Genomic DNA, 6,631 nt, shown 5'->3' with positions numbered 1-6,631 from the left:
TGATTCCATTTGAATCATTTCTTTTCTCATGTATGCATACTTAGACACTCTCATTATTTTATTCAAACTTTGTTGCTAGCCATAGTTTGATTAAAATAGTTACCCCTTTAAAATAGTGATTTTGACCATAGTCAACACCCCTACTGTTTTCTAGTTTTATATCCAAGATAAACATTTTCCTTGAATATTAATTCTAGAAACCTCTTTGTTTCTAAAATTCTCCTTTATGTTTTAAATTGATGCCTTCTTGAATCAAAATATTACAAACGATGACTTTAGACACCAAACATGTCTAGATTTGTTCATTCTATACATATATAGCCAATGTGATTTAGAATGTGGAATTCCAAATCACCTATTTGATAGAATGACCAAATTAATCAATTAATTAACAACAAAATAAATTGATTAACTTTGGAGCATCACCCCCACATTTCTCACATAGTGACAATAAAATATCACTTTAAAATAGAAATCTCTTCATTTCTAATAAGTCATTTATCCTCCAAGATAAATCTAGACCTATGATTCTCAAAGTTCATCATGAGTCCTTAAGCTACATGATAAACACTCAATAGATCAAGATAAAAAACCTCAACGTTTATCTTGATTCGTTTACTTGCTAAAGCAAGACACACTTCTTTCAAAACAACTTTTACTTAGTCTCTTTCTTTTATGTATTTCACAAAATAAAAATGTGAACACAAATATAATGTGAGAATTTCTCAAACAAATAATCACATTATGAAATAATAGGTCTACACTCTTACCTATTATTTTAACACGTTCATTTTGAAACTTTGTTAATGTTTCTCACAAATGTCTCATAGCAAAATAAAGAATTATCATAGAATAATACTTTAGTTTTATTGATAGATTTCAAGAGTACAAGCTTTATTACAAAATAACAATTTTCCCAACAAGGCACATAAACATGGTAATCATGCTAGGATCTCTTCTTCCTTTTCTATAGCATTTACCTCATTCTCATGTGGGTCCTTTCAGTACCTACATACTCTAGCATAGTGCCCGTGTTTTCCACAAACAAAACAATGACCTCTCACGCCTTTGAATTGTCCATGATCTTTCTTTGGACCTAAAGGGTTCCCACTACCTTTTTCGTTGTTGTTGTTGTTGCCCTTTGGATGCTTGTGTGAAACCGCATTGGCCTTGGAAGTCTCATCTTTAGACTCATTCACACCCTTGTTTCTTATTCTCGATTCCTCTTCAATTCTAATTTGTTTTTGGATCTCTTCCAAAGTGTAATCCTCATTCTTATGGAGGATTCTTTTCCTATAGCTCCTCCAAGTTGGTGGTAATTTTGCCACTATTGCACCAACTTGGAAGGCCTCGAGAAGCTCAATCTTGAGAACTTTCAACTTGTTTACAATCACTTGTAACTCATGAATTTGAGGTAAACGAGTTTTCCCATCAATGAAAGAAAATTCAAAATATTGAGAAATTAAGAACTTTCTTGTACCTTCTTCCTCGGCCTTGTACTTACTCTCCAAGGCATCCCAAATCTCCTTTGCGGATTTTGTATTGGTATAGAGGTCATATAGCCTATCAGACAGGGCATTAAGGATATGACCCCTACAAAGAAGGTTGTCCTCTTCTCTCTTCCTTCTTTTCTCCACTTCCTTGGGAGTATCTTTGTCAGATGGCTCGGCTAGAGGTGTCAAGGATGACTCAAGGATGTAGGCTATCTTGAGTGTTGTCAAAAGGAATTTCACCTTGTCTTGCCACCTAGTGAAATTGGATCCATCAAAGCTATCCAACCTCACTAAGTCTTGGTTCATGATCTTGATGGTCTCCCCTTCCATTGAAACAAAAAAAGGGATAAGTTTTTTATTGTTAGAGAATATATTTTATTTCAATGGAAATGGTAAGAAATATTATAACTCTATGCAAAGAATACAATGGACAAGATGATTGATTAAAAAGAGTGTTACAACTCTATAACTGAAAATACAAACAAACAAAGAAAATGAAGAAGAAGAAGAAGAAGAAGGAGAAGAAGAGAATGGTGAAAGATACAACTCTAAACAAAAGTTACAAGTAAATAGAAAATGAAAATAAGAAGAATAGAAATAGAGAAAAATGCAAGAACAAAACAAAAGTAAACTCTCACTTACACAACCTAAGTGAAGATGGTTGGGGATCACCAACTTGAATAAGGTTTAAAACATTTTTCCAAAAGCTTATTTCCCCCTAACTCAAGCACTAAGGGATCTCTCACAGATTTTTGGAAATGCTTTTTGGAATAATCAAGCCTCAAGGTGTATTTTCCAACCAAGTGCTTTGTGGATGGAAAATGTTGTGTCTTACAAGTGAGCATTAGGCTCCTATTTATAGAGTTTGAGATACCCCTTTGAATTTCAAATTCCACCAACCCCTATGGCTGTTAGCAATGTTTAATTGGATGTTTGTGGAATTAAAATGGAGATTTGGGAGTTATTTGAGATGTTAGAACCGATCAATTTGGAAAAAACTGAAAAATCATATAGGCTGTTAGCCTCACTGGCCGCGGCCAGGACTTTTCAGTGGCCGCAGCCACTGGCTTCTGTCCCCCAGGCCGCGGCCACAGGCCATTTTCAGCACAAAAAAGTCATTTTTCCAAACGTTCCAAAACGTCCCAAATCCTTTCCCACGTGATTTTGTAACCTCCAAATATTTATTGGGAGTTAAAAACATGTCTCCAACAGCCATATTTCATCATGGCTTTGTGAAGTCCAATCTCAAATGTGTAACATATAATATACACATTATTGGGTAATATTTGGGAGTTACAAATTTGTAACTAATTTTGTAACTCCAAAATATGTCACATTTGGGCACACACATGTGTCCAATTTTGTGACTCTCAATAATTTGTTACAAGGTGTGACAAATCACATTTGTGTGACAAATCACTTTTTGTCACATTATTTAATCTAATATTATATTATATGAAATAATATAACACTCATGGCATAATACCACCAATGGCATTCATACAGTTATAGGGAGCTCTTATTCCCAACATATTCACATGGTTTATCTCAATCATATAATAATGCATACAAATATAGGGAACACTTAGTCCCAACCTATCCACATAAACGGGTGCAGTTTTCTTACCTATAGTTCCAAGTGCTTTGATTAGGAAAGACGACCCCAGAGCACGATCCTGCCCCGAGCCCAAGCGCACACCTAGTCATAACCATGATAAATGGTTCCATCAATAATTGTATAAAGGTTTCCGAATAGAGTTCTAACCTCCGGGACATCGAATTCCACCAAACATGGTAGTGGGATCGATCCCGAGCGCCCTAGGTTAGGTTCCCGCGCTTAAAAACTCTGAAAGGCCAAAAATGCCCTAAAGGGCCGCGACCCAAGCTTGCCATGCCGCGGCATGACCCATACCAGAGGCGCAACCTCACCCAAAAACAGACACAGGCCACGGCTCAGCCTCCCCCTTGCCGTGGCCCGCCCTCCTTCCCCATCACTCATCTGCTTCAGAGGGCCGCGGCGCACCAAGAACTATGCTGCAGCCCGACCCCTTCGAACCCAGAAAAACCACCATTTTTAACACCCTAACCTCACTCAAAACCACCCATAACCACCCTAATGATATAATCCAATTATCACAAACATTCTGACACGGTTTCAACGACATAACTCAGCATAAACCTAGTCTAGAAACTCATCAAAACAACATTTCAATCTTTGAAACCCACATGCTCAACAACACCAAAACCAGTAAGAAAAACCCATAATTCAAACACTATTTCATAAATTGAAACTTACCTTCACCGAAGACTCAATCCTCCAAACAATTACTGAGCTAACTCCCAAGCCTTGTGCCTTAATTCAACCTTGAATGCCAAAAACGCATAGTCACTTTAGAACTCAGCCATATTCACAGAATTTAACCACCAAAGACAAAACTCATAACTTACCTTAACTCTTGATTAAATCCTTAGCTAATCCCTAGGCTAATCTCCTAAATCCCAGCTCAATTTCTTTGAGTTCCAGCCAAGCTCTTCTTGGTTCCTTGTGGTTCCCCTTGAGAGAGAGAGAGAAAAGGGAAAGAAAGGTCGGTTTGGCTCTGTTCTATAGTTTTCTAAATTTTACTTCATCTATCCTTAAGCAATTAAGTCAATCCCGAGGCTCGGGGTACCAAACACGTCCCCGAGGGCAAAATGGTAAAATTCCCCATTATTCCCACCTAAGCTTCCTAACCTCAAATATATCTCCAATTATTTATTTCCATAATCCGATAACCCAAATAAATGTCCATTACCCAGAATACCCCTTGACTCGCCCCGAGTCAAGTACCGGGTCCCGTTGTGACTTTCTCACTACTTGCTCCCTAGGATCGCCTCGTGCCGAACGTTGCAAATATATATCCACATAATAATGTGGTCTCAACAGTTTATCACATTTATGCCCCAACGGGCCAAAATTACAATTATGCCCTTACAAGCTAAGCAGGGCCTGCATGCTTATCTAACACTCATAAACATGCATTCCACAAATTCATATAATCATGGGATCATGCATATCACATAATCATGCATTTTCACCATTAGTTCACATAACTTCCAATTATGCCCTCCTGACACACTAATCAAGGCCCTTAGGCCTTATTAGTAATTTTGGGTCGTTACATTTATGATAACTTATGGGAGCTTGATTTCATAGGCCCATGGTCCCCATTGTACCTTGGATAAAATCATCTAGATAGTCTCAATTAATTGATTTAATTATCAATTAGAATTATCAAAGTTGACAGGGTCAATTTTGGATAGTTTCACAGAGCTATGTAATTTAGAGAATAAAAGAGAAATTATGGCATATTTATTAATTAAGATAAATTGGTATCTAAATTAATAAATAAGTTTAAATCAAGGTTCAAATTATAAAAAATTAATTTGATAAATGATTTGAATAATTATTTAATTAATTAAATCAATAGAAAATAATACAGGCCTTGATTTTAAGTCCAATGGGCTTATAATCAAATGAGAAATTTCATGGGCCTAAACCACATGATAATTTCAACCTAGGGCTGTTAATTGGATATTATTTTATTGATTTTTTAATTAAATTAAATGACCTAATTGAGTCTATACAAGGAGTGCTTAGAGAGAAGTCAAAAATATTTGTTTTATAAGTTTAATCACTGGTTTTCTGATAGTTTTAGATTCTCTCTAAACATAAGTCCTTTTCTAAGCCTCTTTGTTCTTTTCTCTTCTTCTCTCTGTATCTATCTCATGTGTTGAGAATTACCCACTCTAGTCTAGGTGATTCTAAGGATACTTTCGAAGACTACGAAGATAATAGAAGATCAGTTAAGTTTCTTGATAATACTATGCGACAGAAAGGATACAAGGGTTAGAGAAACTGAAGGAATGACTCATTCATTCTGCTGCGTATATTGTAAGTATTATTATCATTGTTTTTCTTTGAATTCAATTTTAGAAACATGTTATAGGTTATCTCATATTAATTTGTTTAATATTAGATCTACATGAAAATAAATAAAGATCCTGTAAAAGTTTCCCAACACAAAATTGGGTCCACATGCATATTTAATATACCTAAACATGCATATCAAGTCATATTATGATATTATTCACATAATCACATAATGATACATATAAATATCACATAATCACATAATTTCAAAACTTTCCATCCGGGCCCCCTATTCAAGGCCCAAAGCCTTTTTAGGAAATTTGGGTCGTTACAACTATCCCCTCCTTACAGAAATTTCATCCTCGAAATTTATCTGAACAACTCAGAATATAAATTCTGCATAACTGATTCCAGTTCCCAGGTCGCTCCCTCGACCTTACTGTTTCGACATCATACCTTAACCGAAGGTACAACTTTGTTCTTCAGAACCTTGTTCTATCTGTTCAAAATCTGAACTCGCTACTCCTCATAGAATAACTCTACCACCAATTCCAGATCCTCATAACTCAACACACGAGTCTTGTAATGCCCCGAATTCTCTGATGTGGTTTAATGGCGGGATTAGTAGGCCGGGAGGGCCATAATTGTTTAATTATGCCATTAAATGAAAATATGCATGTATATGTGAATTATATTATAATATGATGTTAAATGCATGCATGTGGGTCCACACTTTTAAATTACAGGGGTGTGATGATAATTTCGCCTGTTGAGGGTATGATTGTATAATTGTATGCATGTCGGTGATATATTATTGAGACCACATTATAATGTGGGTTTGTTCGAGCCATTCAGCATGAGACGACCATGGTATATTAATTAGCAGTCTAGTCATAACATGTTTAAGTTCGGGGCTCGGGATGAGTCTCGGGGTGATTTTAATGATTAGAACGTTACCGAGAATTAAAGGGTAACGGGATATAAATTATTGATGTTTGAGATTATTGAGAATAGTGGGAATTGGAGAGCGTTAATTATGATTAACGAGATAGGTTGGAAAGGACAATTTTGCCCTTGGGAGCCTTTAGAAATCTTTAATTGACCTAGGGGTATAATGGTCTTTTTACCCATAGGATAGATATAAAGTGAGTTAAGCTGTAGAATTGAAGAGAAAACAGAGTGTGATCAAGAGCTTACCCGTTCCTTCCTCCTCCTACATCTTCTTTGT

Source organism: Humulus lupulus, chromosome 1 (assembly GCF_963169125.1).
Source record: "Humulus lupulus chromosome 1, drHumLupu1.1, whole genome shotgun sequence".
NCBI lineage: Eukaryota > Viridiplantae > Streptophyta > Magnoliopsida > Rosales > Cannabaceae > Humulus > Humulus lupulus.
Note: the sequence above shows the minus strand (reverse complement) of the source record.